We start from the raw sequence: 14501 nt of genomic DNA, 5'->3' as shown, positions 1-14501 counted from the left end.
AATTTGAATTGAATTCTTGTTTGCCTTCAATACACTGTTGCAGAATATATTTTCTTTTGGCTCCAGTTTCATTCTGCTTCTTTACCGGCCATAGGCCTTAGGCTTGTTCCACGGCTGCCACCGTATTGAGTCACTCCGTCTGCTATTTTGTGATGCGGCTGCCGTTGCACACCGGAGAAAAGGCACAACAGCGATGAGGCCACCAGTGCTGTGTCATCGCCTGGATAGCCACGAACAACTCTCATACAGGTTACTGATGCCTCCCACTATTGCCAGTCACAGGTCTCATCCGCAGCTGCCTCCTTATTAGGCAGCTTTGTCCACCATTTTATAATACTGCCACTACGACACATGGGAGAAAGGGCACAGCAACAATGGTACTGCCAGTGCTGCACCTCCCTTAAGATGACCGCAAACACACCCACAGCCCTCAAGCAGGTTACAGTACTCAAGCGGGCATCTAAGATGTCAGGATAGCGGTGAATTGAGTAGTTAAGCGGGGAGTGATGCAGAACCCAACCTACTCCATACATTGTATGTATCCTTATGAAGCAATCTGAATGCGTAACATATTTACAAAATAATACAAATAAAGGACAGACAGGACTACCGAGAAAAATTAAAGTGGTGATTGACCAAAGGTTACATCTGTAATCCTGAAACAAAGCAGGAACTTCTCTCCATGGGAGCATTTTAATTTGTTCTTGATCTGATTGTCTTGAAACTTAGATTTGTCCAGGTCGTCAAAGTACAGGTGTTCAAGGCCTCTTTGGCTGCAATTCTATTGCAGGATCTTAGATCAAGGTTTTAGCTAGCAAATCAAGTCCATCTTGATCAATGTTTTAACACGGTTTGCCATATAGGAAATGTGTTCTTATAATCTTGCAAGGATTCCACTGCTAGCCAGATTGTGTTCTTTTGGAGTTTGTGAAGCTCTGAATAGTTGATCAGTTTCACTATCTCTATGTAAAAGTGGCTTCCTAGGTGCCATTTCAGCAAATATAGTTGTAATGCTCCATACATTTACAGGAATGAAGTACCAGAAGGACCCGAGCATCACTTCTGGCTCTCCTCATTGGTGTAAACCTGTACAGGTATGCCAAAGGCTTGTGCCAAACCAAAATCTGCTAATTAAATTACTCCTTTGTTGTTAATCAACAGGTTTTTTGTGGTTTTAAGTCTCTGTGTAGGACTCTCCATGTATGACAAAACACAATACCTTGAAAGATTTGATATAAGTAACTCTTGACAAGAATTGTATCCATATGCTGGTCATATGAGATTGTATCTAAATATTTCTTCAAGTTCATGGAAGGGAATTCAAAAATAAGGTAAAGCTTTGAATCTTGCTTGAGTACACCTTGGAGACTAACTACATTAAAGTGTTTGAAAGGATGGAGATTCACACTGCTGTACGTTTTCCAAGATGAATTTATTCTAGGGAGCCGCCCCTAGACCCAAGCAAGGCAAATGGCAACATCCAACTGACAACCAGCCCAGACGCAGCTAGGCAACTGTGAGCATTCCAGATGACATAGAGCCATTCTGTTGCATGCTCTAATTGAGTGACATCATCACACACCTCCCTTCTTTTATTAAAATAACGCTTATAACACAGAATAAAATAATAAGCAGATTACAAAAGTATAAAATCAACAGTTAAAGCACAATAAACAATAAATAGACTCACTCATACAAATTCTCGTAACCAACTCGGTTTGACACGATCCCTGGAACTTCTCCTAACACCACCATCCCCTCCTAAAACATTTTCGTCATTTGTTACCTTTCTTTGTGAGAGAACAGGATCTCTAGCCACACGAGATGTGTTCCACCAATTGCCATTGCTTAACATAACAGCATTTTTCCTGACCTCCACAACTTGTTGAGGGTCCAAAAACTTTGAGAAACCTTTCCTGACAGACACAGGATTCTTTATTCTCACCCAGTCTCCAATCTTAATTTTGTGATCTTCATTCCTAACAGTAAATTCACTTTTTTTTTTACTGATCTCATAAGATTTCTTATTCGCAGAATCCCAAATACTCTTCATGTCACAGCCCTGATGAAAAGACTTCACCATCCAAAAAGGATAGACCTGTGAAGAAGCTTTCCTGCCTCTCATGAGTTCAAATGGACTAAAATTGGTAGATACATGAGGGGAAGTACGGTATGACCACACAAGATCCTTAACTGCTTGAAAAACACATGTGTTAGATCTGTAAGCAGCTTGAACACATTCCACAATAACCCTATTGAACCTTTCAGTTTTACCATTGCTCTGTGGATGATAAAGAGGAGTTCTTGTGTGCTTGATACCACAAGAATGCAAAAAGTAATTCATTTCTTGCGAAACAAATTGGACACCATTGTCCGTGAGTATTTCCTCTGGAAAACCTTCTCTAAGAAAAATCTTTTTAAGGCAGTTGATGACACTCTTTGAATTTGGTACACCAATTGGTTCAACTTCAACCCATCTAGATAGATGGTCCACAAGAACTAAAAAATATTTTGAATTTGTAGGAAGAACATGAAATGGGCCAAGAAAGTCCATACCTAATTTTTGCCAAGCCCTTGCAGGAGGATATACAGGATGTCCAACAGAACCTTCTAGCACAAGAACCTTGTCACTAGCACTGCATCGTGCACACTGTCTGACCAAATCATCCACCTGGATGTCCATTCTAGGCCACCAAAAATCTGACCTAACTTTTCTTTTGGTGATGGTAGAGCCCAGATGACCAGAATGAGCATTCAATATGATTTTTTCTCGATAACAAGTGGGAGGTACCAATTTATCACCCCTGACAACCTTTCCACCCTCAAGCGAAAGCTCACTGTTAACTTTCCAGAACATTTGAAGATCTGGGGAAAGACACTTCTCTTTTGGCCAACCTCTTTTAATCAAAGAAACAACTTCATTAAGGATGACATCCTTTTCAATTTCAGCAACCCAGTCATCCTCCGCAAAAGACAAAATTTCACGACTCACACAAGCCACAAAACACTCTTCTACATCATTTTCCCATTCTTGTTCACCTTCATCTGTGATTGGCAACCTTGAAAGACAATCCGCTCTACTATTCCTTCCCCCTGCAATATACTCCACAGTGAAAGAAAACTCCAACAATTTTGTTGATAACCTGGCCAAACGAGCAGTAGTGCGTTTTGGATTCTTCCCTGATAGAATATCAACTAGAGGCCGGTGATCAGTTCTTAAAATAAAAGATCTTCCCCACAAATATGAATTAAATTTTTCCACACTCCAAGTGCAAGCTAGTAGCTCTTTTTCAATTACGGAATATTTCCGTTCGACTGGACGAAGAGTCCTAGATGCAAACCCTACTGTGTACTCTCTACCATCAGCAAACTGCGAAAGTACAGCACCCAAACCATACTCGCAAGCATCAACCGTAACCACAGTTTCTCTACCTTCTACAAAAGCTTGCAAAGCTGGGGCTTGTACAATGTGATTCTTGATAAACTGAAACCCCTTCTCACACTCTTCTGTCCAAATAAAAATTGCCCCCTTTTTGAGTAGTGCTCTAAAACACTCAGTTGTTTTTGCAAAATCCTTCATAAATTTTGCATAAAACTCACAGAGACCTAAGAAGGACATAAGTTGTTCCTTATTCTGTGGAGCAGGTGTTTCTATGATACTCCTAATCAACCCTGGTCTGGGCTTAATGCCTTGTTCAGAAATCATGTGACCTAAATATTCAATCTCCTTCACCTTAAAAGAGCACTTGCTTCTTTGTAGGGTCACTCCTCTACTTTCTAGTATCTTAAAAACGTGTTCAAGAACTAAATCATGTTCTGCCTCTTTCTTAGTAAAAATAAGAATGTCGTCCTGAAACACTACGACATTGGAAATATCTCTAAACATTTCAGTCATAAGCCTCTAAAAAACCGCAGCCGCAGAAGCTAGACCAAAAGGTAACCTGCAGAATTGGAAAACACCATCAGGAGTTACAAACGCTGTGAGATGTCGGGACTGAGGATGAAGTTCGACCTGATGATAAGCCGCTTTGAGATCCAGTTTAGTGAAAAATGAGGAGGACCCCACTTTGGCAATAAGGTCTTCAATGCGTGGGAGGGGAAAACCATCAACCCAGATAGCCTCGTTGAGACTTCTCAAGTCCACACACATCCTCAGGTCCCCAGATCTCTTTTTCGCCAAAACAATGGGAGAAAGCCAGAGAGTGGACTCGACTTTCTCAATAATGCCTTGTTCACATAAGGTCTCAAGATGTTTTGAAAGGTCATTCCTAATACTCAATGGGACATTGCGCAATTTGTGTTTGACTGGAACTGCATTTTCTTTTAGTTTAATAAAATGCTGAAAATTTGTAATTCTACCTAATCGATTTTCAAAAACTTTACTAAATTTAATTTCCAAATTATCAATAGATAGAGTGCTGGAAAGAGATAACGTGTCCTGTGTAGAGTGACTGCAATTATGATCCATCTTTCTTTTTTCAATGAAAACAGGAGTCTCTGACCCAGGTTTAATCGTCAAGCCAATTTCAGCTTGATGAATAAGACCAAGGACATTAATTCCTTTCTTAGCCACATAAACTTTGCCCTTGATACTTTCACCTAAGACACTAATGGTGGCCCAAAAATATCCTAATAAATCAATACGGCTGCCTTCAAAAGCTATTGTGAACACATCAGGGGGTAACAAGGTGTTTTTAAACCATAACTTCTGATACTTTTCTTGCGAAACAATAGTAATTCTAGCTCCTGTATCAACTAATAGCTGAATTTTGTTGTTCTCTATAGTAACATCAACCTCAGGATCAAGAATATGTTGTAACACTTTCTCATGACAACTTTTCCCCACTACAACATATTCTTGATTGATAACATCCTCATCTTGTACATTATCAAACTCATTGATTACACATCTAACATTTCTTCTTCTGCCACTCAAACAAACCTTCGCAAAATGTCCCATTTTCCCACATTGCCCACATTGTTGGTTAACCGCTGGACAATTTCTAAAAGATGAGACATGTGCTGATGAACCACATCTATAACAGTACATTCTGGAATTCTGTTGTCTGTTCATCATAGATGCCCTTCCCCCTCTAAAGTTACTTAACCTTCTGGCGTTGTCGCGAAAAGAATTACCCCTGAAAGTGTTTTCTTGAGGTTTCATAGAAGATGACTCAGGCTGTCTCGTCGAAGTAGCACCTGAAGATGATTCAGAATGTTTTGTCGAAACAGCACCTGAAATTGAAGAATTTGCTAAAGCTGATTCAAGCTGTTTAGCGTCATCAATGGAATTTTCTATACTTTTAGCGATGTCAACCGCTTTGTCTAACGTAGGATCCTTGCATGTGAGTAGTCTTTCTTGAACTTTTTTGCAGTAGCAACGCGCGACCAGCTGATCCCTTATTAATTGGGAAGTAAAATTCTCGAATTCACATTTGGAAGCTAGAACTTTTAAAGCTGTGATAAAGGTGTCGATGCTTTCATCTGCCTTTTGTACTCTGGTAAAAAATTTATATCTGTGGACTACAACGTTCTTTGTTTTTGTAAAATGCTTATCCAGTTGTGCTACAGCTATTTCAAATTCATCCAGATTTTCACCTTCAGGTGGTACATATAGGGGTAAATGATCAAATACATTCTGTCCCTCAACCCCCAGATGATAGTACATTAAATTCTTTTTTCTATCTGGTCTGTATCTCTGCCCATCAATTGCTCCTAGGTATGCTTCAAATGATCTAAACCATAGCTTCCATTCTAAAACTGGATCTCCTGGATCTTGTAAAAAGGGCGCTGGCGCAATGACACTTTGCATGTTGATACTAATTTTCTGTCAAAATTATTTAAGAATGATGAGAGAAAGTGAGAAAAGAGAAATAAAATAAAAAATGAAATGGGGAAAGATCTAAAATAACAAATTAAAAAAAAACTTGAAAATCAACTATTCTTTGCCACAACCAAAAACTGAAAATAACTAATAGCAGACTATTACACTGCAGTGTAATACTTCTTTAAGTCACTAGGCGGCAGCATTGTTCTCTTTCGTGGAACTAGTTTTCAAAAAGTAGTATGAATTAAAAAAAAACGAAGACAATGTTAATCCACAAGCTGTGCGTGTCAGCGATACTCCGAATGACAAGAAGAAATGACACGCAAATGCTGAGCGTGTCAGCGTTGGTTCTTAGATGAAAAATCCCTTGAATTAGCAGGTATACGCTAATGCGTTCCAGCCGTGCATGCCGATGCGTTCCATGCGTGAATGTCGAGCGGTCCAATTACGAGAAGACAAAGACGTGCGTTCCAGATGCTAAATCCGACGTCAGACAATGACGAATGTCACAGGGCAGCGCGCACGGGAAACTCGTGAAGCGCGAGCAAGGATAGCCGTTTGAATACGGTGAGACAAATCAATTCTGTGACTTTTTGCCCATTAATCACGAATTCTCCAACTGTCACAGTCTCAGATACCACGTAGCTTGTGACCGAAAAGCATACATGAATTGCGAACATTAAAGATAGGGTGCGGCTCTCTATTGTCTTAGTTCCTTATCGTTTTTTTTAAAAAAAGATTTATTGCCTTGACGCTCGGATAAGTAACACCTTTGCGCTTGAGTGAATAACGAAAAATGTACTCACGGTAGTGTCGTGGGTTCAATCTTGCTGCGAAAAAGGCATACCTTCGCTTAGTTCGTAAAAAAAAATCTTGATTCGCAAGACGTCGCTGGATAAACTAGGATCCCATCTTCTGTCGCCAATGAAAGGATGGAGATTCACACTGCTGTACGTTTTCCAAGATGAATTTATTCTAGAGAGCCGCCCCTAGACCCAAGCAAGGCAAATGGCAACATCCAACTGACAACCAGCCCAGACGCAGCTAGGCAACTGTGAGCATTCCAGATGACATAGAGCCATTCTGTTGCATGCTCTAATTGAGTGACATCATCACAGTGTTTTGATTCATTTAAGAGCAACATCTCTCTGCTGGCTGTACTAGGAACACCTTCCTGTTCATTTTCCAACCTAATTTTCTTCATGGCCACCACCTGGCCAGTAGACTTATGAAAACCTTGACTTACTACTCCATTGGTACCCTCACCAATTTTCTCTGCCTTTGGAGTGTCATCCATGGTTAGAGTAGACTATAAACTGAAAAACAACGCTTTTTTTCCACACTCAAAGCCAGTAGGCCTGACTTACCTTTTGTGAAAAGCATGCATTATAGGCAATAGGCTTTTATGGATAGATTATTATTACACAGTGCTAAAGCCTAAAGGCAGGTATTTTGTTAGATGGATTCTCACTGCTTACTGTAATAGACGGGTTTGGTGTTGGTGACCCACTCAAACGAACTGTGTTAACCTATGTTAATCTCTAATATTCTGTGTTATGAGGGATTTTATGTTGTTTGACATCTGTAATTTTTAACATAATTGTCATTTTATTACAGTGCAGCTGCTGGTTACCTTGTGGGAAGGTTTATGCTCAATATATTATCTCTGAGTTGGCAATGTTGACAATCCAATCATATATGCTATAGGCGTGGTTGTTTTTTTGGGAAAGTTATTTCAAATACCATAGGTCTGATCTGTTTATTATTAAAAGGCATAACATATAGACTTGTAGATAGGTAACAGTGAATTACGGGAATGTTTTTGACCGAAGGTGTTCTGGTTCTGAGTGACATCGAATAGAGAGCGAAGCTCGAGTTGTCTATCATGTCAATCAGAACCCAGAGGTTGGAAACATACCTGTGATTCACTATTTACCCATCTATATTTTATGTAATGTATGGCCCCCAAAATCATTAGCCCCCCGCCTTCAACTACTGCGTATCTGCAGAAGATAATGAGAGATATATACATAACATGCCCTCTCCTCCCTGACGCAAATGTGAAAAATAAATATCTTACCTGCAGTCTTTAACCAAAAGCCACTATCTTCCCTTCTTTCCTTCCGTCTCCTGTAGCTGTGCTATCTGCTTTCAGTCAAAGCAGAGTGTGCTGATGTTAGGTAAAATCCAAAAGTCGTAGTATGGTATCAGGATAAGTTTAATCCAGTAATTAGAAAAGAAAGGAAGCACCGCTGGTTACATGACCTCAGGCTCCAGCAGACCCCCAACGACTGTCTCCTCTTGGTTCATGGGACCGATCACATGTTCTATTCTAGAACACTGTGATCGTGCCATGAACCAAGGGTTTATAAAACAACATGTAAGTGATCTCGTGCATGCAAGCACGAGATAAACAACAGAAGAATACATTATACATATAACACATCTTCCCCCCTTAAATAATAAAAACATTTAATAAAGAAATCTATTTCTGATAAATGAAACAAAATCAGCAATCCAACCTGGTTTTTTCCGCTGTCGTTTTCCAGAATCCACATTACATTCATTATCATTGGAAACCCTGATAGACTCAGCATTACAGATAGGACTATTGACAAGATCTTCATCCTCAAGATTGTCAACTGACTTTGTTTCATCCTCAGAATTGAGATAAATACTTTTATCCCCTTTGAGAACAGCAATTCTACTTAAATTCCAAACTTTACCATTGGTGAGTTTGACAGAGTTCTTAAATACTTCTTTTATTTCAAAAAGTCCCATAAATTGGCTTTCTCCTTTTTGGACCTTCCAAGGTTTTTTTTACTTTAACAAGCATCCCTACATTAACAATTGGATCATGTACAGACCCTTTTTTCTTATTAAACCGTTCTTTATTAATAGCATGATTTTTGATGAGATTTTCTTTTACGGTCTGAAGATTCAAACTAGACAGGGTAGACGGAGCTAACCATGCAGGATTACATTTGGTTCTCGGAAGTCTACCTCTCATTATTGCAAACGGGGAGTAACCCGTCATGGCATTAGTGGAGGTCCTGTACATCCACACAGTTTTAAAAATTTGAAGTTCCCATTTATTATTTTCAATTCCTGTTACTTGGATAGCACTTTTGAGAACTCTATTAAACCTTTCGATGATACCATTCCCGCTGGGGTTGTACAGAGAAGTGGTACAATGAATAATGCCTACTCTTTTAAAGTACGCTTTTGCTTTGTTAGACAACAATTGAACACCGTTATCTGTAATTAGCCGTACTGGTAAACCTTCCTCAGTGAAGATTTCATCCAGAAAGGATAAAACAGAATCAGTGTCTACTCTATCTACAATTTTGACTACTGGCCATTTAGAAAAAAAATTGATAGTTACAAGAACATATTTAGAGTTAGGGCCAACTGGACCCATAATATCCATGGCAATGGTATGCCATGGAAAATCCGGAATGGTATGTTCCCCCATATTAGGTTTGAGGGTAATCAAAGTCTTATCCGCATTCGCACATGTGATGCAATTCCTGATAAGACGTTCAATGAAAACATCCATGCCTGGCCACCAAAACTTATTTTTTACTTTTTGTTTGGTTCTAACAATACCACAGTGACCCTCGTGACCAAGAGAAACAATATTGTGTCTTAATTTGCATGGAGGAATGGGACGATCACCTCTTTTTAGCACACCATCCACCAATGAAAGTTCATCCTTTACCTCCCAAAAACTTCTAAGGTCAGCATTGATATTCCTTTTATTGGGCCATCCAGATAAAACATACCCTTCTACATTGTTTAATATGGGATAATTTTCAAATTCCTTAAGCCAAACATTCCGGTCAATTGGCAAAAGATCTTCATCATGAACCAAAGCTATATGAAAATCATCCCACTCGTTGTATGTACTTTCTCTCAGAGGTAAAGGCATTCTTGATAGAAAATCGGCAGTTACATTATCTTTGCCGGGCACATAAACAATGGTGTAAACAAATTCCTGAAGACGCATAGACATTCGAGCTATTCGTGCTGAAGCTTTCAACATGCCCTCTGTGGTTAAAAGGCGTACTAAAGGTTTATGGTCACTTCTGAGTAAACACTCCTTGCCCCACACAAATACCCTGAAATGCTCAAGTGCCCATATGCAAGCTAAAGTTTCCCTTTCTATGGTAGAATACGTCTCTTCAGCAGGTGTGAGTGCTCTGGACGCATGCGCAATAATGTATTCTTTACCATTATTGGATTTCTGAGACAGCACTGCTCCTAAACCCTCTGAACTAGCGTCCGTAGTGATAATACACAAGAGTGAAGGGTCAAAACCTGAAAGCGCAGTTGCAGAACAAATGGCCTTCTTAACATCATTAAATTCAGTTTCACAATCTTTTGACCACAAAAATTTGCTTTTGTTTTTTATCAATTGTCTTATGTTGAATGCACGACAAGAAAAATTTGGAACATATTTTGAATATAATTCAGTAAGACCCAAGAAAGACCTAACATCTTCCTTGAAATTGGGATGAGGAGCAGATCTAATAGCCTCAACGAAGTCATTTTTGGGTTTAACTCCCTCCTCACACAGTTCGTGACCTAAATAAGTCACAGACTTCACCCCAAATTTACATTTGGAATGTTTAATAGTCAAACCATGGTCAGAGAGGACCCTAAGTACGTTCTCTAATGCCGACAAATGTGACTGAGGATTACTCCCAAACACAAGAATGTCATCTTGAAAACAAATGGCGTTGTTGCAATTCTTAAGGATGTCCTGCATTACCCGTTGAAAAATGGCTGCAGCAGACGCCAAGCCAAAAGGCATTCTATTATACCTGAAACACCCAAAAGGGGTGATGAATGCAGTGTAATCTTTGCTATTCTCATGTAATTCAATCTGGTGATACGCTGCCGATAAGTCAATCGTAGAATATAATTTTGCCCCACCGACGCTGGTCAGCATTTCAGAGATGCGTGGTAAAGGAAACTGATCAATGATGATATTATTATTCAAATGGCGTAAATCAATGCATAATCTAATTTTCCCATTGGCGCGTTTAGCCACGACAATGGGTGAAACCCACTCAGAAGATTCAATCCTTTCAATAATGCCGTCCCTCACCAATGAGTCTAACTCATTTTTAACTTCTTCACGGACTGCTAAAGGAATGTTGCGTGCTTTGTGAATCTTTGGACATGAATCTTTTTTTAAGCGGATCTCATGTTTAAAACTATTTAATTTACCTATATCAGTTCTAAAAGCACTGGAAAATTTTCGCAATAAAAGTTCACTCAGGCCATTAGATTAATCAATTACCATAACTGGATCAGGGCTATTGGGGTTATGAACAATGTCTAATTTGCCCTGATCGAACCAACTTAGGACAGAAGGTCCTTTTTTTGACACATATAATTTGGTAGTACCCTCACGATTTTTGAATCTAAAGATAAGAGTTCTATAACCCAAAATGTCAATTCTTTCGCCAGAATAACCCTCCGGACTGATGTCTGTCAACTCTAACATGTTACCTAATTTCGGTACAAATTGTGAATTCCATACTGTCTCATTCACAATGAAGTAAGGAGAACCTGAGTCCGCATACATTTTGGTATTAACTCCTCCGATAACCATATCGCACACAGGTTTTTTCCTAATAACTGAATTATCAATATTCAAAATGAGATGATCTGAATCCTTAATGTTTAGAACATAAGAACATACCTCATCATAATCCGTGTCAGGCTCTTCGTCCTCACTACCATCATTTTGATCAATGCATTTGACTTTGTTATTAACCTTCTTTTTGTTGCATGCTTTTGAGAAATGACCTACTAAACCACAATTAAAACACTTCTGTTTGATGGCTGGACAGAATTTAAAGTTAGCTAAATGAGTTTTACTGCAACATCTATAACATTTCAGATTATCTTTTTGATCATCATTTTTACTCTTGAAAGAACTGGAGTTTTTTTTTGTTTTAACGTACTGTTCTTTGAAGCGAGTTTTTGTGTTCACTTTAGCAATAGTATCCTTATTAGCATTATTAGGTTCCCCCTTGACCTGTTTCGCGCTTCTGCATGATATTTCAGATTTTCTCACTATGGCTAGAATGTTCTCAAGATCAGAATCACCATTGACCCATAACCTCTCCTGAATAGTAGAATTATTAGTATGCATTACTACTAGGTCTCTGATCAACTCCTCTTGTAGAGTACCAAACTTGCAATCTAATGACAAGGTTTTTAATACGGAGACATAACTATCAACTGATTCATCAGTCAGCTGTTTTCTTTGAAAGAACTTATACCTTGAAATGCCAATACAAACTTTAGGAGAACAGTAGCGATCGAAATCTGAAATAGCCTTTTCAAAAATATTTCCATCACCACCGCCTTCAACTCTGGGTAATTGGTTAAACGCTTTGAGACCTTCGGGACCTAAGGAATGTAGAAAAATGCCTTTCTTTTCGGGTGGTTTCATTTTGCCATTAGAGTCCAAAGTCTCGATATAATTTAAGAAATACGCTTTCCATTCAACCCAAGGCATGCATGGAGAGCTACCAGCTGACCAATACGGTTGTGGGGGAGAAAGAGTATAACCTTGTGCACACGTTAATGCTTTTTTCTAAAACAAAACAACAGAAAAAATATATATAAGAGAATTAAATCGACTATTGGTTTCCACAAATACCTAAAAAGAAGGCAGGTAATACAATTGTCTAAAAAAAAAAACACTTAAACTTTTCAAAAGAAGTGATTAAACCGAATGGAGAAATAACCACCAAATGCTCCGTAATGCAACACTGAAAATTATACTAAAAAAAAAAAATGCAGATTTAAACCACAAGGTGGCGTAGAAGGCTAACAAAAAAAACTTTAAGCAGCAATAGACATTAGTGAAATTACTTCATTAATACGAATTAGACTGTAACTGGATAAATTATTATTTATTTATTTATTTTTTTAACCAAAAACAAAAATTGCTCTCCTTTTTTTTTTTATAAATGTGAAGAAATACTATACTCAGTAATGATGAGAAACGAGATGAAATCAGTCCCCTTGGTGTTGAAGAAAGATAACGAATCCTCTGATACGATGAAGTCTCTTCACGAAATGAACTCCGGAAGAGTAGAATGTACAAAGCTTGCCGATCTACGTGTTACGTAGTATGTGTTGAAAGAAGGCACACGTCACAACCATAGAAACGTAGCCAGCGCAAGAAAGAAGAATTCCACAGAGAACGACGATGAAGATTCTGGTGCGAACTCGAAGGATGAAGCGTTGGTTATGTTTAAAGCATAACAACTGCACAGATGCTACCGAAGAGGTGAGTGCTCCGCACGTCTTTGAGGACATATGCTTACACTACCGTGGGCTCCGCATCTCCGTACGACTCCAAAGGGTTCGTCCACTTTTGAATCTTCATTTATTTTCCTCGCACCGTCTCGACTCCAGTTTAGGCACAGCACTTAAAAAAAAACTCCCAGGAAACGGACGATAAATCAAAGACTCTAGCGCAGTTAAACACAGCTAGAGACTGGGGTTCATTTCAGACAAGGTGTATCAAAAAAAATTGGATGAAAATAAAAACTGCAAAGTTCCTGTTTTCAAACGAAATCCATCCAAATCGCAGGTTCGATGGAAGGTGCTTCCTTAGATCGTCGCCAGTTTGTTAGGTAGAATCCAAAAGTCGTAGTATGGTATCAGGATAAGTTTAATCCAGTAATTAGAAAAGAAAGGAAGCACCGCTAGTTACATGACCTCAGGCTCCAGCAGACCCCCAACGACTGTCTCCTCTTGGTTCATGGGACCGATCACATGTTCTATTCTAGAACACTGTGATCGTGCCATGAACCAAGGGTTTATAAAACAACATGTAAGTGATCTTGTGCATGCAAGCACGAGATAAACAACAGAAGAATACATTATACATATAACAGCTGAGAGGCTCTAAGAGAGTCCTCTTACGTGACATGGAAGGCCCTTATGACAGCACAATAGTTAATAACCAGGTTTTTTAAATAAACTATAGTGATGTCATAGAAAGGCGTTATGACTTTCAGAAACTGAAATAAACCATAGAGGCTCTCTGTGAGAGCCATACACAGCAATGGCGGTAGGCCTCATTTATTTGTCGCGAAATGCATATTTTAAAGCCTATGGGTAGATTGTTATTGTGCCATGTTAAAGCCTGCTGTCATGCATTTTGTGTCATGAAATCTCACAGATTACCTTTGTTGGCAAGGATTTTGGTGTTGATTGGCACCTGTGACAAATCGAAGGGGATAGAAGCTTTGCACTGTAATAGCTCCTTAATAGATTATCCCTGGAAGGCCTGACAGACTTGGCTATCTGTCAGGATGTTGTAATTAAAAAATAATTAATACACACATACATGTAAATACATATACATGGCTATATGCTCAGCAGGGCTTTGAGTCAGCCCTCTTCTGCCATTGGGCCCATGTGTTTGTTATTTACATGTTGTTGCTAGCTGTGATAGAATGTAGCTTCGGGCCATGAGGTAGCCCACTTCAGCCCTTAGCTCTGATCACATGTGCATATCTGCTGAAAATATGGGTGTTTCAGTGCCATGTTGGTGGGTAAGTCCTTAAGTTTTTCACACATTCATAGGTCCCCTTTCATTTCTCTCCTTCTCCTCTTTTCACTTCCATGTTTGGAG

At 39.1% G+C, this 14501-nt stretch overlaps 1 protein-coding gene and 1 pseudogene across 4 annotated transcripts in view; one reads left to right on the top strand and one right to left on the bottom strand.

Moving 5' to 3' along the window:
• The window catches only part of SALL2 (spalt like transcription factor 2), a 673107-nt gene that overhangs the window by 83401 nt on the left and 575205 nt on the right, over positions 1 to 14501 (top strand). The window contains exon 1 of one of the 4 annotated variants that reach the window (XM_085650609.1): positions 13024 to 13145. The exons of the other annotated variants lie outside the window; for them this stretch is intronic. The gene's annotated coding sequence lies outside the window, so the exon portion shown is untranslated. Of the gene's footprint in view, positions 1 to 13023; positions 13146 to 14501 lie in introns of those variants that run through there. 4 annotated transcript variants of the gene reach the window in all.
• LOC146871226 (cyclin-dependent kinase 1-A pseudogene) lies at positions 620 to 7124 on the bottom strand (annotated as a pseudogene).

Source organism: Triturus cristatus, chromosome 1_1 (genome assembly GCF_964204655.1).
Source record: "Triturus cristatus chromosome 1_1, aTriCri1.1, whole genome shotgun sequence".
Lineage (NCBI taxonomy): Eukaryota > Metazoa > Chordata > Amphibia > Caudata > Salamandridae > Triturus > Triturus cristatus.
The sequence above is the reverse complement of the archived record's forward strand: the minus strand, read 5'-3'. Positions and strand labels throughout refer to the sequence as shown.